The 25,336-nt window shown below is 46.8% G+C and overlaps 1 protein-coding gene across 2 annotated transcripts in view; it reads right to left on the reverse strand.

Annotated features, from left to right (window-relative positions):
- Window positions 1–11,654: 11,654 nt before the first annotated feature.
- Window positions 11,655–25,336, reverse strand: part of SCN3B (sodium voltage-gated channel beta subunit 3) — a 273,681-nt gene continuing 259,999 nt past the window's right edge. For both annotated transcript variants that reach the window (XM_069614103.1, XM_069614102.1), the window contains exon 7: window positions 11,655–18,620. The gene's annotated coding sequence lies outside the window, so the exon portion shown is untranslated. The remainder of the gene's footprint in view (window positions 18,621–25,336) is intronic.

The following is a 25,336-nucleotide window of genomic DNA, read 5'->3' on the forward strand; positions in this document are numbered from 1 at the left end:
AAATGGTGACGTCACAAGAACCCGATTGACTCACATATACAAGATATGATGACCTGTGAATGATGAAAAGAGATGAAACACCATGGACAAGTAACATACTGAGCCTTAAGTGAAATAATCGATGTAAAAATGTCAGAAATTATGCCACATGCACGATGAAGCTATTCAGTTAGTTTAAACGTGTACATATGCAAGGAACCGCAAGAAGCAAGAAATCGTGAGGCTTGCTTATGCTTAATAGTAAAATAGATTGCGGCAAGCGCCACCTATACATGTGTACCTCAAAAGGAGCACTTTCTATATGTATACTTCCACTACGCACAAAAGCAGAATCAACCAAATGTTACTAAAGGTCTGAAGTGGAGAGTTTTGCAGCAAACAAATCGAGAGTTAAAGACAGAGAGAAATTGAGATGAAGGTAAATCGTGCCAAGAAGCCAAGGTCGTATCGGCTGAAATAGACCAGCAGTGGATACAATTAATAAGAAGAAGAACTTTGTATCCTGTTCAGAAAGGTCAAGATAAGCCACAGATGGCAGATGGCTGGCAGAATTAAATCAAATACACGAAATTGCATAAAGAATAAGACGATTTCACGGTGTTGAAATCACGTGACCAGACCAGCAGGAAGGGATGAAACTTTCACACCTATGCGTGGACCTGTGCCATGCACAGACGCCTTAACTTTTCCAGACCAAGAAGCAGTCTCGAGGCCAACCACAAAGAAATAATTGACACATGACCACTGAGGTGATGATTGATTGTAGCAATAATTGGAGGGAAGCTGGGGGTGCAGACAAACTCCCTGCACCTGGCCGGCTATTCTGCACGCTGCTAAGCAAGTGGAAAAGTTTGAGTGGGGCCGATGCCAACCCAATCATAGTGGACCAAGTAATCTAGGGTCCTATAGTTAGTAGAACCAATGAGACGTCGTACTTTTAGTGGCGTCTACAGTAGCCATTTTGAAGAAAGGGCTTAGATGCCCCACCTGACAGTGTTTATCCAATCCCCACTCCCCGTTACAATATACAGATATAGTGCCTATATTAAAGTTACCTTCCTAGAACCAATAGAGTTGCATGCTAAAGTTTTAAGAGTTACACGTCAGTAATGACGAGTTTTTGTTATAAATACTATGTTTAATCTGAAATTAATTGGAGTTGAAGCAAGAAGGAAGAGCAAACGTTTGCTGATATTCATAAACTTCCCGTTTTTTGTACTTGTCATTTAACGGACTCCCTTTGCCAAACTATCGGTCGTCATTATTGATTTGATGCAAGGGTATTAATCTGCATCACCATCCATTTTAAGGGTGCTGCTGCTCATCGTAAAGTGCTGTTGGGAAACCCCCAGTCCTATGGGCGGCTGGGGTCCTACTGCAAAAAGGCACAGGACATACTGAGGTAAACCAGCCTTCCCTGCTCCAAGGCATAGGACATACTGAGGTAAACCAGCCTTCCCTGCTCCAGGCATAGGACATACTGAGGTAAACCAGCATTCCCTGCCCCAACACATGGGACATACTGAGGTAAACCAGCCTTCCCTGCTCCAAGGCATAGGACATACTGAGGTAAACCAACATTCCTTACTACAAGGCATAGGACATACTGAGGTAAGCCAGCCTTCCCTGCTTCAAGGCATAGGACATACTGAGGTAAACCAACATTCCTTACTAAAAGGCACAGGACATACTGAGGTAAGCCAGCCTTCCCTGCTTCAAGGCATAGGACATACTGAGGTAAACCAGCCTTCCCTGCCTCAAGGCATTGGACATACTGAGGTAAACCACCCTTCCTTGCTTCAAGGCATAGCACATACTGAGGTAAACCAGCATTCCCTGCTCCAAGGCATAGGACATACTGAGTTAGGCCAGCCTTCCTTGCTTCAAGGCATAGGACATACTGAGGTAAACCAGCCTTCCCTGCCTCAAGGCATAGGACATACTGAGGTAAACCAACATTCCTTACTACAAGGCATAGGACATACTGAGGTAAACCAGCATTCCCTGCTCCAAGGCATAGGACATACTGAGTTAGGCCAGCCTTCCTTGCTTCAAGGCATAGGACATACTGAGGCAAGCCAGCCTTCCCTGCTCCGAGGCATAGGACATACTGATGTAAACCAACATTCCTTACTACAAGGCATAGGACATACTGAGTTAGGCCAGCCTTCCTTGCTTCAAGGCATAGGACATACTGAGATAAACCAGCCTTCCCTGCTCCAAGGCATAGGACATACTGAGGTAAACCAGCTTTCCCTGCTCCGAGGCATAGGACATACTGATGTAAACCAACATTCCTTACTACAAGGCATAGGACATACTGAGTTAGGCCAGCCTTCCTTGCTTCAAGGCATAGGACATACTGAGATAAACCAGCCTTCCCTGCTCCAAGGCACAGGACATACTGAGGTAAACCAGCCTTCCCTGCTCCAGGCATAGGACATACTGAGGTAAACCAGCCTTCCCTCTGCCAAGGCATAGGACATACTGAAGTAAGCCAGCCTTCCCTGCTTCAAGGCATAGGACATACTGAGGTAAACCAGCCTTCCCTGCTTCAAGGCATAGGACATACTAAGGTAAACCACCCTTCCCTGCTTCAAGGCATAGGACATACTGAGGTAAACCACCCTTCCCTGCTTCAAGGCATAGGACATACTGAGGTAAACCACCCTTCCCTGCTTCAAGGCATAGGACACACTGAGGTAAACCAGCCTTGCCTGCTCCAAGGCATAGGACATACTGAAGTAAACCAGCCTTCCCTGCTCCAGGCACAGGACATACTGAGGTAAACCAGCCTTCCCTGCTCCAGGCATAGGACATACTGAGGTAAACCAGCCTTCCCTGCTCCAAGGCATAGGACATACTGAGGTAAACCAGCCTTCTTCTCAGCCTTCACCAACATGGGGTGGTCAAGTAGACATTGTTGTTGAGATGTTGAACATGCTATTTGTGGTGTTTAGATAACAGGAGAATATTGTGCAAGTAAGCAGTGCCTTGTACATTTAATGAGTCTGAGAATATGTCAACCAGCTGAGATGTTACTGATTCCCAAGAGCCTGACCCTATATTCATATGTGCCAAAGGGTGACCAAAAGGCAATATTCCACTTATCACCATCATTTATTTAGAGCTTTTGGTAAAGCCCTCAAAGCTCCATCTCCCAAAATATCTTGGCCTGCCAGAGGCCTTCCCCAATGTCCACGAGTCACGGGTATGGCACATCCCAAATGTAGAGTTAGCCATGATTGTGTAATATGTACAGTGGCAAAGGTTTGCTATTGTCTTAAACAGTAAAAACTGAAACCAAAATGGAGATCTGGATGTCATGATAAATGTGCTGGCAAGACGCCGAACCCTTGAACCAGAACTTAGGAAGGGGGAGGATACAAGTCTCGGCCTCAACTATATGAGCAATGCCAGGAATGTGTTGATCAAACACAGGGACCATCCATTTCCAATACAAAAGGGCGACCCTATTGCCCAGTTGATTTGTAAACCCATTTCTAGACCAGACTTACTGGAGCGCCCTGGACTTCCACCTGTGCTGTGGTTGCCTGTCTGGCTCTAGCGAATCCCAACCGAGTGACTCAGGGGGCCAGTCACCCCCACGTGCAAGTTAATCATGGTCACGGGGGTATGGGGAGTCTCACCTGGACACCTTCTCTTAGTCCCTGGCACATGGCCGGGGACAGTCACAGAAACACCTTGAATGCTCCCCTTCCCAACTGGCAGAGACTGACCCTCACTAAGATAAGACCCACAGCCCCAGCATTGGAAAAAGCACATCCCCGTTAAGCAGAATCAGGCTCATTCAAACAGTAGATGGTGTTTAGATACTGATACAAGTCAGCCCGCAACATCAAGGAATCAAGGAAGTCTGCTAGCAACATCAAGAAAGTCTGCCCGCAACATCAAGAGAGTCTACTAGCAGCATCAAGGAAGTCTGCTAGCAGCATCAAGGAAGTCTGCTAGCAGCATCAAGAAAGTCTGCTAGCAGCATCACGGAAGTCTGCTAGCATCATCAAGGAAGTCTGCTAGCAGCATCAATGCGACACATGCTCAGCCCTGGAGTCCCACAGACACAATGCTGCAAATGTGTGGCTTTCACAAGAAATCGAGTTACACATGCATTGACTCGCAGCTGAGTGTTTCCTCGCAGGGGGTACACCACAACCTGACTGCATGCACACATTATGATATGATATGATTGTTTATTTATATAGCGCCTATACACAGAAGTGTTTCTCCTAGAGAAACAAGGAGTTTTAACAATTTACCGAGGGGTTCCAAAGTATTACATTCACAAGCAGGAAGATACGGGTACTTTACATGAGCAGAACAGCATGAGCGAGTCAGGGCAGGCAGAATGAATTCCATGTGGTGGACAGTTCAGTAATAGTCTTGGTCAGTGCACATAGGCCATGCCATTCTCAGGTGCACTCAGGAAAACACAACACAAAGCAACCAGAGTACAAAGGTGCAGAACCCCACCAAGAGTCCCACCCATGGTGAGCAGAAAGAGTGATATACAACTCAGCCCTCACAGTAAGTTGGTATGGATTGTTGGACTGGTTTTGAGAGGTGGAAAGGTTGTGTTGAGGAGTGATACTAGGAGTGATAAGAATGTGCTGAATGAAAAAGGCGGAGATTGAAGAGGAGGAGGTAGTAGGAGCAGGAAATGAGCTGGTAATTACAGGAGAAGAGGTAGTTACAGGTGCAGTGGGTAGTAAAATAGGAGATGGTAACAACGGAGTAAGAGTGGTAACAACAGGGAAGGAGGTGGTAACAGAGGTGGTGTAGGATGTAATAGCTGATGTGAGAGCAGTGAAGAGGAAGTAGGAGGGCAACCCCTACCCACAAAGAATAGGAATGCAAGAGGAGACTGGGTTGGCCTCAGGCTGAAGAATGAGACACAGTCTGGGAGAACTAAAGGGGATTAGTCGGGTTCACCGTGGGGGATCCCAAGTCTTGGGGAGCAAAGGGTCCCTTGAAGAGTGGCACAGTGCTAGTGAACAGAGCTGTTAACACCTAGGTCCATCTCCAACTGGTGGAGACTCTGCTTTTATACCCAGAGATGGTTGAGGTGACAATCCTACTGACAGAGAGACTTTTGTCGTTTTTGGAACAAGGACAGAAGAAATGGTTCAGGAACTTCTGGGAAGCATACAGCAAACTACTACCAGATGAATCTTGAGGGTTTGTGGAAACCTATGAAACCCGTGTGGCCAATGACAGGTAAGTCGCAGATGAGGTTTTTGTATCTTGTATGTTTTTTTGGCATACCCCTTGTGTTAATTTATTTTTTGTGATAGTAAACCTGGTCAACAGTATCTTCAGGGTTCAGTCACCTGGGAATCCTGTGCGGACCTCCTGACACACATCCCAGCCAGATCTAAAGCTTCCTTCAGAGGTGCCAGAAAATCTACAGGAGTTTCCTAATGTTGCCACCACCCAGAGCAATGACTCACACTTTAAAAGTACCTAGGAAATGGAGGACAGGCCGAGCCAGGTCTCGAGCGTGTTGAAAAGCAAAGATTATTCTGTAAGACATAGAAAATTGCCAACATAAGTGGCAAAACTCGGTTGCAATTACTGGTGCTCAAGTTCCCCCAACGCACCGTTCTAGAAATGGCTCACTCATAGCTCATCACTGCACATTTGCAGTGTCTTAGACCAAGGGCAATGTGCATTCCCCTTCTTCCTGGCCTGGATGTATCATCATTTTGAGCAGCAGAGGTTTCCAGGGCTTGTCTATGCACCCTGACCTTTAATGATGTCCTCTTCACTTGCATTGGGGGTCGGATAATGGGATCCTTAGCTTCTTCAAGAGCGGGAAACTAGCCTGTCTTAGTCTGGACCAACCCACCCTACACCTTAATAATAAGCTGTTTCCTTATGAGAAAAACAATGCAATAATATAACAGGAGTGCTTGGCTATTAGGTGGGCAGTAGAAACTTTAAACTACTACCTAGAGGGATGCCAATTCTGCCCTATGAGGGATAACACAACCGCAGGAATCATCGGATTATGCATGAGTGTCTGAGACAACAGATGCATGTGTCTTATTCAGACACAGATTGGATGAATCACAATCTAATGCCGATGCTTTAAGCAGGAACCTAATATCCTAATTTGAGGTCACAGGGTCAGGGTGCGTCCGTTACTGCCCAGGCAGAAGGCCCATCCTCGGGAACAATCATTGAGGAAATCACTACCCAAGAATAACTATACAGGGAGGCAGGTGCTTCCTGATTTTGATGGTCTTAGGACGGCGTTCCAGAGTGAATGTTGTGGAGTAAAGAGGGCAGGACGAGAAGAGCAAGAAAGAGAGAACCTGCATTGGCCAAGCCAACTAGGCCACATAGTGAAAAAGATACAGAACCGGAGGTGGTTCAGCCAGGGAGGGCATCATGTGGAACATACAAGGTTCAGTGGAAAGGCTGTTAGAGAACTTGTTGGGCTCCTTATGTTATGTTATCTTGCACTTGCATAGCGCCTAGTAACATAGTTCATGGTGTGAAAGCGCTTCTTCCTGTCAGTGAGAAAAAGGAGGAGTATCTTAGAACATTCTGACCTTTCGTGTGTACTCCACCTGCTCCCCCGGTCCACCCCACCCGTACATGTTCACTTCTTCGCCAGGGGTCTACACCTCATTGTGTTTGCGATCATTGTAAACTAGGGTTTTTTCTCCCCTCGCAGGATTTTCAAACTTAGGTGGCCTCTCCACTGGGTACCTGATACGCATTATTGTGTTCACTGTGTCCTGAATTGTGGTTAACTAGGGCCTGCCGCTCTCTTCCTGTCCGCTTGCGCTCGTCCTGTCTTCCCCCCAGTCCCTCCTATTCCATGGTGCTCTCCATCTCACCTATCTTTTCTAACAGCTTCTCCATTAACTATCCTGCTCTCCTCACTAAATTTGGTAGGAAAAAGTTTAAAAAGTACATCCTGGTCTCCAACCGAGGCCTCCCTATCGCTGACACCTACACCAGTGCCTCCTCCAAAGAAACTCTCACCGACATCATCTTTGTCGTTCCCTCGCCAGACCTATGAACCCTTCATATGGTCTCTGTGCTCTCTCCTTTCTCTTCTTCTCCCATTAATGGTGGCACCCGGTGGGATGCCCTGCTGGCCTCCTTCCACTCCTCTAAGGTCATCATTAATGTCTATGCTCATCCAACTTCTTTTCCTCTCCTGCTGTCCTCCCTCCTCTGTCCTCAGCTTGCTTGCCTCCACCCTCCCTCCCTGTCCCCTCTCGCTCTCCCTCTTCACCTCCGCAGGACATACCTCTGATCTGTACCGCTCCCCGGATGTCCTTCAAAGATGGCAACCTTCTCCACATTGCCACTCTTAACTCTCTCTCTGCCGTCAAACATTCCTCCAATATCTGCCACCTTCTTGTGGAACTGGACCTTGACGTTCTCGGTCTGACTGAGACATGGTTCACGGCCAGCTCTGACACACTCTTACCTGACGGTTACAAGATCCTCTCCATGCCCAGGCCCAACCTTGCTGGGGGGGTGTGGCCCTTATCCTCCCTGAGTGGATTCCTGCCACTGTTGCTCCCACGCAGACCTACTCCTCTTTTGATAGTCTTGTCTGCCGACTCTCTCTCTCTCTCCTAGCCATTCCCTTACCGTGGCTAATATCCATCGGCCTCCTGGTCAAATTTCCTCCTTCCTCTCTGAGTGGGCGGACCTCCCCTCCTCACTCCTGTCCTCAACCACTCAACTCCTCCTTCTTGGAGACTTCAACATCCACCTGGATGCCTCCTGTCCCCCCTCTGGACTCTTTCGCAACCTCTGCGACTCTTTCTCACTCTCTATTCTCCCGTCTGGGCCGACCCATTCTGCAGGGCACACTCTTGATGCTCTGATCTCCTCTGGCCTTCCCCTCTCTGTCCCTCTCTACACTCCTCTCTCTTGGAGTGATCACTTTCTCCTATCCTCCCACCACACCTTCCCTACCCAACAGGCAAAGCCACCCTCAGCACTGCCACCTTCCTTCTCGGTCATCCGACCCATGAAGCGCGTGTCAGTTGAGGCTTTCACTGCCACCTTCTCGCCCCCTTTTCCCCCTTCGGCTTACACCCACCCTGACACAGCCCTCTCCACTCTGCTATATCTTATACTCTTGATATCCTTGCCCCTGTCATGAGAATCCGCCTGAAGCCCAAAGCCAAATGTAACTCCTGGTATGACTCGGATCTCGTCACCCTTAAACGCAAGTGCAGGGTGGCGGAGAGGAAATGGCATGCTTCATGTTCATCCTCTCCCAAACTGGCCTGCCGCCTGCTCCAAAGGCAATACCGGCTCTCCGTTCTCACTAAGAAGAGAGCCCTTATCCAAGCCCGCATCTCTGCGGCACCTAACAATTCGGCCGAACTCTTTAAAATCTGCAAGGAGCTGGCCAACCCTGCTGCAGTCTCTACCTCTCCTGTCCCCTCCCAGGAGCTCTGCACAGCACTGGCCTCTCACTTCATTTCTAAAACTCAGAACATCCTGTCCTCACTCTCCTCCTATCACCCCCCCCCTCTATTCCCTGCTCTTCCGCTGGCCCTTCTGCAGCCACCCCTCCTCTCCCCTTCTCTGCCTTTCATTTTTTTCTGCTGACAAGGTTTCGAGACAAGTCCGATCTATGAAAGTCTCGTCAAAACAGGTCCACCCCTGTTCCTCCAAAACTATCAAGGACCACATTGACTCATTAGCTCCTGCCCTTGCTGACTTCTGCAATCACTCCTTCGCCTCTGGAGTCTTCCCATCCCCTCTCAAGCACTCCCTTGTGCACCCCCTTCTTAAGAAACCCTCTTTCGACCCCACCTGCCCAGCTAACTATCGCCCAATCTCTATCACTCCCTTCCTGGGCAAGCTACTGGAGAAACTGGCCATCTCCCAGCTCAATCTCCATGCTGAATCTGCTGGTAGTCTTCATGACCATCAGTCTGGCTTCAGAGCTGCCAGAAGCATGGAAACAGCTCTTCTGAACATCTGTGAGGACCTGCTCCCGAACCTTGACTCTAACACTCCATGTGCTCTCATTTTGCTTGATCTCTCTTCTGCCTTTGATACTGTCAACCATACCATCCTGCTCAACCGTCTCCATGATAACCTGGGTATTACTGGTCAGGCTCTGGCCTGGCTGACCTCTTTCCTCTCCAATCGACCACCCCAGGTCCAACTGGGGTCCTTCCTCTCTGACATCTTTTTCTCTACCTGCGGTGCCCCCCAGGGATCTAACCTCTCTCTCTGGCTTTTCATCCAGTATCTGGTACTTCTCGCGCACCGCATCGCCGCTCTCTGCCCCAACTTTCAGTGTTATGCGAATGATACCCAGCTCACTTTCAGGCTACCCTCGGCCTCCTCTTCTCCTTCCCTCATCTCTGACTGTCTTTCTGCTACCCAGGACTGGTGTGCCGCCAATGACCTCTGCCTTAATGCCAGCAAGACTGAGATTCTACTCATCGGCACACCCTCCTTCCCTGCAGCTCTCTGGCTGGCCTCACTTGGCCCTCTTCCTGCTCCTACCTGCAAGGCAAAAAACCTCAGTGTCATCTTCGACTTCACACTCTCCTTCTCTCCTCACATAGCCGACGTCTCTAAGAAGTCACACTACCAGCTTCACCTCCTCAGAGGTACCCTTCCTTTCCTCTCCTCCCCCCAGAAGCTCATTGTCTCTAGAGCCCTAGTTCTCTCGAAGCTGGACTACTGTAACAGCCTCTATCTAAATCTGCCTGCCTCTACTCTCCGCCCTTTGCAACTCATACAGAACAGGACTGCGAGACTTGTCCTTGGCCTCAAGCCCAGGGACCGTATCTTTCCAGGACTGAAATCACTACACTGGCTCCCAGTGATGTGAGGATCAAGTTCAAAACCCTCTGCATTGTCCACAAGGCCTTCTGGGGCCTAGGGCCAAAATACCTTCAACTCTCTTTTCCTAAATATCTTCCTTCTCAAGCTCTTCGCTCATCCGCCTCCAACTCCCTCAGGGTCAGCCGCTTCTCCAAACAACGAGTTGGGACCAGATCTCTCTCCGCTGCAGGGGCCTCCCTCTGGAACAGCCTTCCTGCCTCCCTGAAACTTGAGGAGAACCATCTCCGGTTCCGGAAGCACCTCAAAAACTTCCTCTTTGCTTCTGCTTTCTCTCCCCCTCACCCCTGCTGAATTCCTGGCTGACACTGCACTGGTTACCTGGTCACCCTTTCTGATCTCGGGCCCAGGCCCCACCAGTTGCACACCTGCACTGCCTCTCTGGCAACTTCTGCACTTGGGGACTGTTTTCTGTATCCCTACAGAAATGGGGAAGGCTCTTCCGTTTACTTATCATAACTGTGCAGCGTTTCCCCCAGTGTTTGGGCAGCGGTAGGGCTTCCAGTGTTAAGATACTCTTGTGCGCTGATGTATTCAGAGACGGAATTGGGACAGAACAAGATGGAGCTCTCTGCCCTTTGAGTGCCGCCAATCTCCCGACGTGAGCCGCAGTGTTCGCAGCTTCCTCTGCAACTGGGGGAGGATGGGTCTCAGACTTACACAGAGCGCTGCTTGTTGCATATCACATAGAGAAACACTGGGGCTCATTGGAAGTCTGGCGGTCCGGAAATAAGGTGGCTGGTAGCAACGTACCAGCACCCCTTCTGGACCACCAGACTACGAGAATGCCTGCAGAGACCATTGCTCCCGACAGGTGTGACCTGCCGGGAGCAGCGGCCCCGGCAGGCATGGTTTTCACAGAGGCACCGGCACCTATAGGACTCCACGGGAATGGGGACTTATAGTTCGCACCGCCTGACATCCCGGGCCGCCGGGACTTGTAATATCCTGGTGGCACCGGGAAATCATGTGGTGGAAACAGTGTTACGAGGTTGGCGGCACCGGCGGGTTACAGCCGACCTCGTAATGAGGTCCACTGTCTCTATACGTGCAGCTGACTTCACAGAATGCCTCTGACAGTCGTCCTTGGCTGAACAGCCAAAACTCAGCGAAAGCTGTATACATGTCACATGCTTTGCACACATTTTACTGTCAGGGTGCATATTTTGACAGATGAGGGGATCATCATTCCAAGTGTGCATTCCATGTATGTTCTGCAGGAATGCATGTTTGAATCACTGGCACTTTGTTTTATATGAAAACCAGACAGCATCCAATATTCAAGGCACTCACATTATTAGACTCTGGCTCCTGCCCTCCTGCCCTTAGTCCCACCCACACCACTGACAATCTACCCCGATGGAAAGGGGTGGGCAGGGTGGGCGAGTGGGGGGGCTTGTCCCAGTAAAATGTGTCCATTTCCAGCACTGGATATATTGGGGGAGGGTCGAGGCTTGCAAGACTGCCTGAGCTGAGGCACTCTGTCTGTCTCTGCCAAGCGACGGGGACTGTGGGAGAGGGACCCAAAGACCCTCCCCATTCTGCCTCAGGCCCATCACCCACTATCTGTGGGTGGTCTCCAGAGCCAGTGTTGCAAACATTACACAGAACACACAAACACTACCAGAGTTCCACAGAGTTCAGGAAAAAAGATATATTTGATTTGTCTACAAGCCAATATCTCAAGTTTGGTGCATGTGATTCTTAACATGTTTAAAGCATGCACGATGTCAAGGTCAAGTGTACAAATTTCCAGAAAACACACAAAAAATGAAGCAGGCACTTTTGGGAACTTTTCACTATGGGTGTGTTTGTTTATTTATTTATTTATTTATTTATTTATTTATTTTTTTAAGACCTTGTGACCGTGTGACAAAATTGAACACGAACACACAGAAATGCCATTTTGCAAGCCACATTATCAGTAAACAGACATTTGTGTAAGAATATGGATTTTCTGTGACCATTCCTTAAAAAACCACATTTTATTTTGCTACAAAGTTTGTGAGAATGCATGGCTGTTTTAGATATACCTCTTCCAGGCAGCGGCAATTAATATGAGTTTCCTGGTAGTAACACACGCTACACAGTTCAGACTTTTGCATTTGGAAGCAATGTGGAGGATTGTGTCTGTGACGTCATTTACACCTTCTGAGTACACATGAGCATGAGGAGTATGCACGAGTAGACGTCAATGCACTCCCACATGTAGATCTGTAGCCCAGTTTCCTAGAAACTCTGCTATAGGCGATTTAGGAAACATGGGAACACGAGTGTGCAATTTACCAGCCTTGCTGGTCTGAAAGATGACCCATGAAGCAGACAGGCGAACCACCACCATTGTGCGAAGTATCGTGTGAAGGCAAGAATGATTTCCATGCCCCTACCCAGAGTTTGGTGTCAGTAATAGTAAGTAATAGTTTATTTGTAAAGCGCTTAAACACAAGTGAAGTGCATCAAAGCACCTGTGAATCACTGCAGACTATCACAGGATTGCTCATACCACAACCTGCACACCTGCCGTCACTTTCATGCACATGCTGGTTTTCTATTTCTCATGGTGGTACAATCTATCTGAAAGAGAGAGAGAGAGAGAGAGAGAGAGAAAGAGAGAGAGAGAAAGAGAGGGAGAGAGTGATATGGCACATGTATGCAAATGGCCTAGGGTTGAAGGGCAGGGTTACGGTCTGTTTTGCCTTGGAAGGCCCACTCCCACCTTCAACCGACTAAATGACTCCCCTCCAAGAACTCCTACCACCTTACAAACACAACCCACCCCCCCTCCACAGAGGACCACCACAGGCCTAGCCGTGAGCACATGAACACTAACTGAGCCACGACTAAGCTCTCCTCTTTAGCCTCATTGCACTCTCCCACATCCACGGCTAATCAGACCCAAAGTTCTCCAGTCAGATCGTGGTCTCTTCCCTGTGGATAACAGACTCCCAAGTTCCTCTGCCAAACCCATACGAAGCAGATTTGCGCTCAGGAACCGGGTACTTCAGACCTGCACCCATTAACACCAGAGGTTTCACATCTGCCTTTCCTACTGTCCCACTAATAACCCCCCACCCTCCTTTTTCTTACAAAGCCACCCAAAGTGATGCCACCAATCGTGGCAGAAGGGGGCTACACAAAAACACTTCCATCACATTACAAACCAGCTTCAAGGTTGAGGTATCAGTGCCACCTACTGTCTCCAGTCTCCATTCTCATCAGCAGTTCCACAAACTCAATTTCTAAGCCCTCACTTTCAGTCAGGAAGATACGCCCTCGTAGCTCCAGTTTCATCCTAACCCCTCCCTCTATCAGTCTGTCATCGGTTACTCCCCAGGGTCTTTCTTCTCCCTCTCCCGTTCTCTCAGTTCAGCATTTCTTACCCGGGTCCACCAGGGTCTTTCTTCTGTCTTTCCAATTCTATCAGTTCAGCGTATTTTACCCAGTTTCACCAGGGTCTTTCTTCTCTCTCTCCTGTTCTCTCAGTTCAGCGTTTCTTACCCGGGTCCACCAGGGTCTTTCTTCTCTCTCTCCAGTTCTCTCAATTCAGTGTTTCTTACCCGGGTCCACCTGAGTCTTTCTTCTCTCTTTCCCATTCTCTCAGTTCAGCGTATCTTACCCAGTTTCACCAGGGTCTTTCTTCTCTCTCTCCCATTCTCTCAGTTCAGCATATCTTATCCGGGTCCACCAGGGTCTTTCTTCTCTCTCTCCCGTTCTCTCAGTTCAGCATATCTTACCCGGGTCCACCAGGGTCTTTTTTCTCTCTCTCATGTTCTCTCAGTTCAGCGTATCTTACTCGGGTCCACCAGGTCTTCCTTCTCTGTCTCCCGTTCTCTCAGTTCAGCGTATCCACCAGGGTCTTTTTTCTCTGTCTCCCGTTCTCTCAGTTCAGCGTATGTTACCCAGATCCACTATTGCTGTCACTTTTCTTATGACCTCCCTCCCACCCCCTTCGATGTGCACCCCGCCTGCCCAGAATCATGAATAGGTCTATACCTCACCCACAGCTCAAACCGTTTCTAAAACGGTATCTGTTTTCTTTAATGGCACCTCTCCCGCTACCTCCTTTTTTCATCCAACCAGAGAAACCCTCTGCTCCACTTGCACAAACACAGCCGATAGCTCACTCAGTTCATTGGTTCTTTCTCTGGTTCTGACCCCTGCTCCCTCCATTTTCCTCCACTTGCCAGCACTGCAATTCCCTTCTCTGCAGTTTCTGATTGGATTAGTACCCGCGTCTTCACAGCTTTCCACCAATGGGTCTGCTCTTTCTTCCCCCATGCATCCCTGAACTCCTTAGTTCATCATGGTCCATTCTCCCTCTGCTTTCTACCCTTGCTCTCTGCAAGGTCCTCACTCGCCTGCTTTTCAGAAGTTCATCTGCCAGTGCCACCTTGGTGCCATCCTGTTATCCTCTGCCCATTGCTCCTGTCTGCTGCATACCCTTCCTTTAAAGTTACTAGACTTTCCAAATGGCATCTGCCATTCCAGCGTTCCCATCCCCCTGAAGACCGCTCTAATGGCCCAACATTGCAAGCAAGTGTCATCTTTATTGCATCTATGTTAGGGCACCTACTGGAAGGGGGCAGGCAGTTCACATATGAAAACATAACCTTGTCTCCCATCAATCTCGAGACCCGACGTCTTTTGCCAAATCTAGACCTAGGCATTGGTCGATCTCCCTGCCTGGAGCATGGCCGCAGGATCCCATCAATATTCTGGCCTGAGAGATCCTAGCCACAGCACTGGGGGGTTACTTTGCAGTATTGAGCTGCTGGAGATGCTGGAAGCAGAACCAAAGGGTGGGTGTTGCTATCTTGGCGTACATGATAGATTCTAAGTTGATGAGACCCTGGTGTGGAGCGTGATAGAGGTTAGAGCTAAGATCCTGGTTTGCAGTATAGTGATAACCTTGGCCTACAGGAAAGATCCTTAAGTGGTGAGATCATGGTGTGGTGCGTGATAGAGGCAGGACATAAGATCCTTATTTTGAGTATAGTGATAACCTTGGCATACAGGAAAGATCCTGGTGTGGCGCGGGAATTAAGTGTTCGTGTAAAGCGCTGGAAGGTTCTCATTTGTAAATCTAAATGCCGATCGCTCCGCCTTCTTGTGATAAGTGGCAATTAGTCTTCAGTCATGTTAAACCTGACGGAGGTTATCACACGTGCATGGCGACGAGCGCTGCATGGCCTTTAATGGCCTTATTCATCTCTCAGTTTGTTACATAGGCTGAAGACCGAACCCCCGAAGGCTTGGAATGTGAAGGACTACCCTGCGGGAGTCTAACCGGCTGAGGCTGGGTGAGTTCAAGACAAATAAGCATAGATTACTAAATAATGACTGTGGGGGCTGTGTAGCTGATACCACCTGCTTATATTCTGTTATTAGGTTGGACGGACATACAAGACTGCTTTATAGCGTCTAAGGTTCATACCAGGTAAATCTTATGGAGCTAATTGGTGAGCGCACTATATCAATGTTGTTTCGTAAGAGATACTAAATGGAAGTAATATTATGATTTGGTATTTACTTACAGATGAAAAAGTGACTGTAGATTGTTTGTGAAGAAAGACCACTCAAAGCCCTGAAGATGGATATTGTATATCAGAAACGTGTTGGCAATATGTAACACGCATGTTTGAGTTGAATGTCTGTAAAAACAGAGCTTTGTGTAGAGGAGAATTGTTTCTTACTCTCCTTAGAAATTAGTTTCCTAGTACTAAATGTTTGATGTCATTTTCAAAGTAAGGATTTCGGAGTGACAGCACCCTGACAATAAATAGTGGTGATTGGTTTCAAGTGAGCCTCTCCAATATTGAAATTCATTTATGAAAATACCCATTTAAGCTTGTATTGTTTATTATCCTTGGCCTCAAGCTCAGGGATTGTATCTCTCCAGCTCTGAAATCTCTCCAGTGGCTCCGGTGGCTGGAAGAATCAAGTTCAAGACCCTCTGCATCATCCACAAGGCTTTCTGGGGCCTGAGACCACTATACCTCCAACTTTCCCTTCCAAAACATCTTCCTTCTCGAGCCCTCCGCTCACCCACCTCCAATTCTCTGAGACTCAGGCGCTTCTCCAAGCAGAGATTTGGGGGCAGATCTATCTCCTCGACTGGGGCCTCCCTCTGGAATATTTTCCCTGCCTCTCTCAAACTTAAGCAGAACCACCACTGTTTCTGGAAGCCACTCAATACCTTCCTTTTTTCTTCCACTTTCTCCCTTCCTCTCCCCTGCTGATGCACCTGACTGCTCCGCGCACTGGTCACCTGGTCACCCTCTGAACTTGGGCCCAGGCTCCTGCAGGTCTAGTTGCCCTTGCACTTCCTCCGAGCTCCCCAGCACTAAGGGTCTGTATCTGCAACCCTACAGTCCCTTCTCGCTGCACGTATTTATTTATTTATTTATGTGGCTTTATAAAGTGCCCAGTGGCCCAGAGGCATCATGGCGCTGTTACAGTATATTCACTTAGATACAGCTTCAGACAGGTACTTCAAAGGCAGAATTGCAGGTTCAGTTACAATGTTCAAAAACGAGTGTAGTGTTCCATGGTTACAGAGGAACAGCCTTACACACAATCAGGTACAGTCTAATTGAATAGCCTGGTTTTTAGCACCTTTCTGAACGCCGTGAGAGAGTGTTCTTTTCTTAGGTTGAGTGGGAGGGCATTCCACGCTTTTAGGGCTAGCACTTCGAAGCTGTTGCCTCCGGCTCTGGCTCTGTTGAATGTCAGGGCTGAGAGTAGGTGAGAGTATAGGTCTCGATTTGGTCTGTGGACGGTCACCTGACGTATTCGTTCTGCTAGGTAGGATGGGGCGGTCTGAGAGAGGCACCTGTGTATAATTGCTAGGGCTTTGAATATTATGCGCTCTTTGACCGGGAGCCAATGGGTGTCTTTTTTAGCCTGAGATATGTGCTCCCTCCTAGGGATATTTAGGGCTGCCCTAAGGGCGTTGTTTTGCGTAGTTTGCAGTTTGTTGATGTTATTGGCGGATGTGTCTAGGAGTAGGATGTTGCAGTAGTCCAGCTTTGCGCCAACGGTAGCTCTTGCAATGTTGAGGCATCTTTTTTGGCGATAGGTGGGGTTTCACTGCTTTTATGATTATTGTCGTGAGAGCAGCAGATGATGAAATGGATCTGACTTGTCTTTCCATTGATAAGGTGGAATTCAAGCACACTCCAAGGGTTTTCACTGCATCAGAGACTGCAATAAGAGTGTTCTCAATACTGAAGGAACTGTATTTGTCATCTAGTTTTTTTAGGGACTCTTTGGGGCCTACCAGTAGAATCTCTGTTTTATCCCCATTTAGACATAGGCCATTGGCTGCCATCCAGGCCTGGATGCAAGCATATGTCTTTTGGAGAGTGTTGGGGTCTTGCTCATAGTCACCTGATAGCGGGAGGATAATTTGTGTGTCATCTGCATAGTTGATAAAGGCTATGCCAGACTCTTCTAGGTAACTGAACAGGGGGAGAGTGAAGAGATTATAGAGCCACCCGCTGGCTGCACTTCTGAGTTAACTGAACTTCACCCTTCCCTTCCCCCTCACTTCCCTCTTCCCCCGTTAGGATTGTTATTTTGTCCTCCCTTCGTTTCGCCCTCCTTGTCTTGTCATGCCTAGAAACACTTGTGTACAGGCGTGCCATAAATGCCACATCATATCATATCATATGCAAACAGCTATGAAGAGCAACTGCAGTTTATCCCCATAGCTCTCAATTGGATGCGGATGTGTTGGTGGTGTAGACTTTTATATATTGGTAACAGAATTACAGAATGGCACTCCTTGCTGGGCGTAAAGACTATTTGTAAATGACTGTACATGTTCTGCCCTCTCTAATCATCTTCATAAGAGCTCATGCTATGCACATGTATGTAAATATTATCTACAGGGGAGTCACATCGTGACTGGCAGCTTCTTGGCAGTGACATAGCTCTGTGAACATTGACTGTTCTGGGGTTGCAACTATACACATGATCACACAGCACTGCAAGTGATTACATTGCACTCAGCACTGCGAGTGATGACGCCACGCTGACAGTGTAGTGTTCGCACAGCACTGACATGCCTGCTTCATTGCATGTGCAGTTGAATATCAGTGCTAAAATGAACCAATAAACAGCACACTAACAACTAACATGTGAAACAGTGACCACAGTGTGGGGAGGAGATCCACTATGTCACCTCTTCACATGCGTCTTCAAGAAGGCATGTACCCAGGGCCGGCCTTAGGGAAGTTCCGCCCGAGCGACCGCCCAGGGCTTCATTAGCCCCGCGCCACGCCAGCTCAGGGAGTCTTTCACGGTCTCCCCTGAGCTGGCATGGTGGGACAAGGAGTGGCAGCTGCCCTATTCTCATAAAATGTGCCCGCGGGGTGCATTTGATGACAATAGGGTGCTGATGCTTTCGTATCAGCACCTATTAAAAAATTGGGCCCACACCCGCATAACCAGGGGCATGCAGGGGGTGCACATTTCTGTTTTGTTGCACGGGGCGATGCCCGGCCCTGCATGTACTCCAGCCTGGGCTCTTTTAGAGTGGCACACACCAAGAACACATGACAGGAAGAGGAGGCGGGCCTTCGAGAGAAAGGGGACGAAATGGCAGTGGCGTGTCTGGGCACCAAAAGGGCCCTCCTTCGTGTATCTAGAGCAGGTTGCTGAAGCTCGGTTCATCTTCACGATGCAGAAGTCATGGAGACTAGTCCCCCAAGGGATATCCCAGTGTCAACAGGTCCATCCAGTATCATCCTCTCCTGCAAGGAATAGGAAAGAGTTAGCGCAGTGAAGACAGTGGGCAGTCTGTGGGAACAGTAACCCCAACAGCCCAAAGCGTGCACACACCCTACACCCTACACCCTAAACCACAGGGGATGAAAGGGAAAAGCGCTGTGCAAGGAGTTGCTGATTCCACTGGACTATCCATCAAACCACACCCAGGAAGTACTAGACTGTGGTGTCAGGTTTCAGCCACTATCAAGCATTTGCACTTAATGCAAATGGTTGCCCTTTGACTCTGCAACAGAATGAGTTGGGAAACTACCATAATACTTGCTATCTAACAGGATTTCACTATTCGGCAATGTTTACAGTGTGTGGACATTCTTTCTAGGTACAAATATATCAAAACAAAATATAGACTTCTAAAATATTCTTCTAAAACGAAACAGTGCATACATTCTCACATAGTGCCCCTCGGAAATCGCAATAAAACAAAAGCAAATAATTGCAGAATTCATGGGGAAGGAAGTGGATAACAGCCCATGTCCCTTAGGCCACTCCACTGTCTCTCGCTCTTCCTCCTTAAACATTTTTATTTTAATTGACATATCTTTACCAGCTATTGGGGAAACATATTTAGCACCATTTCTCTGTAAAATATTTACTGTGAACTGGATATCAAAATTAAGAGCCAAAGGTCAGAAGAGAGCTTCTACTGCCACCAGTATCCTGCTCCTATACATTTTAAAGAAAGGCATCAGAAAGATTGTGAGTTCATATCTTTTTAAGCCTCGACCAAATGAAAAACACACAACACTGGAAAAAGAAGAATACATGGAGTCTGGTGATATGATTTCTTCCTGGATACCAAGAACCCCACAGGCCTGAATATAGAGGAAGAGCAGCATCTGCTTCTGCGTTAATTCACTGCTGCTAACATATTGATCCATTATTTTCTTCTCTTGGGGAATTCCTTATAGCAGAATATTAATCGGTTGTTCGCATGTAATAAGCATGTGCGAAACAAATGATACAAATGCAATGAGGTACAATATTGGAAGAAATAACTGCAAATAACAAAGCACATTTGAGCCAAGGATCTATCAAGGAGAAGGAGTACTGGAAGCAACCTCTTAAATTTCGTGCTATCATTGAGGTGTGACTTGATACGTTGGAAGTGTTTTCCTCGGCTTGACTAGCGAGAAGTGTGTTGTGAGCAGTGGAGTGTGTGGCAAATGAGATCTGGAGAAATAGCCCGGCCGAGGCACTGTAGCCAGGTTGTCGCAGAAAGGCAGACTTCCTTGGCGGTAATTCCCCGGTGTGCCATATTTGGGTTCGAGGAAACAGATGGGCTGAAAATCCCCGTCCAGTGAAGCTGGTGAGGCAGGTGAAGCTGCTGTGCAGTGCAGCCCCTTGGGAACCTGGGGGCCCCAGGCCGGGGAGGCAGTGAATCGTGCCACACGCCAAGGCCGAGGGATGTTTTTAGAGCGGGACTTGTGTCTCCTTGTTGGTAAAATCCAGGTGCTGTCCTAGGGCAACCTTTGTTTCAACCGTGTCCCCATTGTCACACACAGGCAGGCCCTGTTCTGTATGCGTGATGTTCAATTCATTATTGAAAGTGGCGGATCAGGGCAAGCTCTCACTTTTGGTGATGCTTGACCTATCAGCCGCCTTCGATACAATCAACCATACAATCCTTTTGGACAGATTAAGAATGGTTGGGAGGTTTCTAAGCATGTCATTTGGTGGTTTACATGTTTTTTGGAGAGGCGTCAACAATGTATCAGACTGGGAGCCTTTACATCACATCCCAACACAGTAGAATGTGGGGTTCCACAGGGGTCATCATTGTCACATCTTCTTTTTAATGTGTATCTCCGACTGGTTATGGAAATTCTGAGACGAAATGGAATAAGTTTCCAATCCTACGCTGACGATACTCAGATTTTCATCATATCATCACAATTGACAAGGTTGAGGAAACCTTTGCCAAGATCAGTGAATGCCTTCAAGAGATTGGTGACTGGATGGCTTTTAATCCATTGCAACTGAATGCATCTAAGACAGAGTTAATCCTGTTTGACCCTGAGCACCTGGCAGCCAACATAAAATATCTGTCACTTCCAAAGCTACTAGTAGTAGAACTTAGGTTTTCCACTAAAGTTAAAATTCTTGGCTGCATATGGCAGGACAACTTGGGTAGTGAAAGCCAGGTTGGAGCCAATGCGAAGGCTATTTTTTACTCCCTACGACTTCTTCGGCAAACTCTCCCCTATATTCCAGAAGAGGACCATGCGTTGGTGGTACGAGAACTCACGACTACCCACTCAGACTATTTTAATAGTCCACTGTTGGGCATTCCAAAAAAACAACTCTGTGGACTGCAAAGAGGGCAGAATGCAGCAGTTAGGTTGATTTATGGACTAAATAAAACTGCTCGTGTCCCCCTTTTGTCGCCTACTTCATTGTCATCAGTTGAGGACTGCATTCAATTCAATGTAGCATGTTTGGTATTTAAGTGTGTGAATAACCTAGCACCGGATTACCTGAAAGATATGCTTCCACACTATCGACCATCCAGATGTCTCCGCTCAAGGGACTATGCTCTGCTAGCTATCCCCCTCACCCCCATTTGTGTCCAGAGGGGATAGAAGATTTGCTGTGTTTGGTCCCAGACTCTGGAATAGTTTACCCAGGGAAATCAGGACCTTGTGCTCATTGTTTCAGTTCCGAAAAGCCCTAAACACGTTTTTGTTTAAATAAAGTAGACCATCCCTGGAGGTTAGAACATGATGCCTTTTTGGATGGAATGTGGGTACTATTGCATTTCTGTTAAATCGTTCTCAGCATAAAGTCATCTGTGCCGTTATACGGTTTGGCCCGTTTCAAGCTCATTATAAATTCTTCAAATCAAATCAAATCAAATCAATTCAGTGCTTATTTAAGTGCTACACTTACCGGAAAGTGCTTTTGAGCAAGTGGACTTTGTTGGAGTTTGGGGGGTGTTTCCAATGATATGTTCCCACCTTTTCTACTTTTATTGTCCCACTTGTAAAAAGTAGAGGGATTGAGAGGTGAAGCAGTGTTTGCTTGCCAGTTAGCAGGCCAGGCGACCGATTATCTCTGAAGTTAACCTGCAGTTGGTACAGTTTGCACCTCCAGAGGAATGTATGATCTGCAAGGTAAAGTTGGGTGGGTGGGGAGCCTGGTTCCCCTATAGGCCCACGCGTGGGTCAGCCCTCTTTGCTGCTGCCATTGATGCATCTCGCGACTTCACTGGCCACCTCCACTCCAGCTGCTGCTGATGGATGTGACTGTCTGCCACCCAGTATTAGGATTGATGCTTTCACCTGCACTGTGTGACTGCTCCTGTTTTATGCAAGGAGCAGTCTGTGACCTCTAAGGTATTGCTGGAGGGGATGGATGACCCTCGAGTAAGAAGGCCCTGCACTGTCATAGAACTATCAAGCAGTATTTCCCCGCCATTAATGATCCTGGTGCTTAATCCAGTCAAGGTATAACAGAGTCAAGGGGGTTGGTGGCCTTAACCACCAGGGCAAGAGATTTCAAGGAAGCATTGGAGATGATGAAATGTTGGCAGGAGTGGACGTATCCTTGTCAAAAGAGGTGGCAATAACTATAAGACTGTGGCCCTGTATCTGTCTTTACAGTCCTTATCCTCCAATCCCAAGATGTGTACAGATAGTATCAGACCCACCTCAATTGATTCCCCTGTGGCCACTACTTCGCAAATCTCCAAGGTTTATAGGGGGTGGAGGGAACCGGAGCCTGGGCCCTGCATACATTTAGTGTTAAGTTCCATTATGGACATGTATGACAACATTAGGGATGAAGTAAGGCAGCATACAATCATCTTGAATTCCATCGATTCATGATTGGATCAATGGAACCTGAGTGATCTATATGCTATGATCGATTATGCACATCATGAAGGAGTAGCGCGGCCCCAAGTTATTCCGAGCCCAGTGCTCATTGAGTCACTCTCTTTACTAATTGAGAAGATTAATAGCAAGGGAATCTTCCCCTCGAAGTGGAAGGAGAATTTGGCAGATGATGGGCTACGGGGCAAGCCCATGCATGAAAAGAGTAAGACATTGACTTTCATTCAGTAGCAAGGGCTTCATCAACAGACATTGAGAACAGGGACCAGAGTAGGGACGGAACAAAGGAAATGGACATGCATTTGAGATGCCTTGGAGGGGGTGAAAGGAATGTTATTGATTGTCAACCTTTGCACTGTAGGGTTGAGGACAAATCTACTCAGAGTGACTTGCCAAGTTCCTTGGAGGCGGGACTGGGGAACAATGGATATCTAAGTGTTTTGCTTAGAATTACAGTGGGTTAGTGGCCTCTACAGTTCTTCATAAAGGAACCCCCTGTATTAAATATTCCTGGAAAATTAACTTTGGATTCTTATTGTTAAATTGCTAAAAAACTGTTCTAAATAGACAGAATATTCTAGATGTATTTTTAAATATACCTAAACTCCAGTTGATTACCTCTACTGATATAGATCAAGTCGAATTTTTTGATGAGTCTAGGCTGGATCTAATTGCCTCGAATATTCTCTCAAGGACTATTTGAGAATTAATCTTATTTGAGGTGGAGAATTTTAGAGTGATGGGGTATGACCATAGGACGGATTTTGGATGGGAACTGCAGCAATTTAAAAAAAGCGGCCACCTTTGAATGACTATGTCATTGATCTGTAACCCCCGCACCCAAAGAACCTCAGATAAGGTTTAAATTCACTAATGCAGACCATTATGAGCGCAAGGTAATAAATCACGTTAAACAGTTCAAGAGCGATGTGAAGGATTGGTCTTGAGTTTGGCAGCAGCTTTAAACAAAGATCCGTGTCAGTGGAGAGGGACCTCTCAGCGCCTTTAATCAAATTGATATCCTGGAGATCCTTTTGTGGAATAGCAGAGGGAATGGCCAGTTATTATGTAATGAAGCCTTGGGCTATTTTCTAAGACAGTTTGTAATAGTTACCTTACAAGATGTATGGCTTACCGCAGCTATTTCTTGGGATGGCTATAGTATTAGTCAACAGTTGGCCTCTCAGGGTCTGCTTGGTCATCCTTCTTGGGGCCTTGTGACTGCAGTAGTAACTCCTTGGGTTGGAATTTTAAAGGAGTTCATTCAGATACATACGGGTTGCTGGTGAACTCGTTTGTGATAGAAGAAGGCATTGGGTTGTGTAATCTCTTTATTGCAAACATTTACTGGAATCTGAAAAGAATCTCCATTGTACTGTTTTTGAACCAAGTATCATCAATTTTGGGGAAGTGGTATTTGAAGGTTTTGGGAGGCCTTATTCTTCTGATAGGGGATTTTAATTCTAACCTAGATAAGGCAGGTGATATGGAGAGGATGGGGGATGAGTTATTACATTTTAATCAATCAAAGAAGTCAACAATATAATACCTTTTTTTTTTTGGGTGACAACCAGTTTTTTCAACATAATAAGGATTGCTGTGGAACATGGAGTCCCCATTGAAAGGAATCCCCTATCACTATTGTAGCAGTACTCAAAAAGTGTAACACTCTCCCAGGATACAAGTGGTTGAACACGGAATAAAAGAAAAGGATATCCCCTGAGGAATGTCTGACGTAAAAGGTCTTCTTGACAGAAACATGTTGGGTTTGATGTAAAAACACAACAAATAGACCTATATGAATTTTATATATTGGCACTTTTGTGTTGTAAAGACAATTGTTCAATGGTATTTTTCTAATGTGTATTGTTGTATTGAACATGTCTGTATTGTGACTTATGGAGTGGGGTCTAATCAAAAAAGAAATGATTCCTTAAAAAAATGTTGTAGCGTTTTTGTATCATATTTTCTACTGTGCATTGAATGAAATAAAAAACAAGTGCATATTTTATACTGAATAAACTGTGTGTATATTATATTCTGTTGAAAAAACCAGTTGTCACCAAAAAACGGTATTATATTGTTGACTTCTTTTGTGATTCAATTTAATAACGTCTTTCCCAAGACAATGGAGTCAGAATGGTCTTGCAATTTACCAGTTCTTAGGGAATTGGCTTTGACCTGTATAGTATTGGATGAGTTATTACTCCATGTCTCATCACCAATGACGTGAGGAAAGAGTGGTTGGAGTTTATTGGTAAATGGTGTCTGGTATCTTCACATGGTAATGTGGCTGGGGATCTAGAGTTTTGCGATACTTGGTCTAACCAAATTTAATTCTCCAAAATAAATGATGCATTGGTCAACTAAGAATGAATCCTACTTTGTTTAAGATTTAGCATCGCTAAGGCATATTTAAGTGATCATAGTATGCTAAGGACACAGTTCCACTTGGCTCGTGCACAGGAGGTTGGGGAAGGCACTTCTGTTGGGTGCGTCAACTCAGCGGGTAACTGCATTCAGTGGCCCAGGCACACCCCCTTTAAGCTAAATGATGTAATTGCTAAGGAGATTTTGAGTCGGGATGAGAAGGGTGTAAATGAGCTAACTTTGCCTTTGACCTTTACATTGTTTTTGTAGGAGTTGATCCCTGCTATTCATAAGGATAAGAAATTGGTCAAATGACCCATGTGCATACATTTGATTTGGAGGTGCATAATAAAAAGATGTTTTAAGAAGGGACCTCAAGATAAGGAACTCAAAATGGGCCATGAGCTGCGACAGCACATTTTCTATATGGGTGATTAAGAAGTTGAATAACTACCATGCTGTCGGTCCCAATGGCCTGA

The sequence above is a fragment of the Ambystoma mexicanum genome, chromosome 9, assembly GCF_040938575.1.
Source record: "Ambystoma mexicanum isolate Mex_15411 chromosome 9, UKY_AmexF1_1, whole genome shotgun sequence".
Classification (NCBI taxonomy): Eukaryota; Metazoa; Chordata; class Amphibia; order Caudata; family Ambystomatidae; genus Ambystoma; species Ambystoma mexicanum.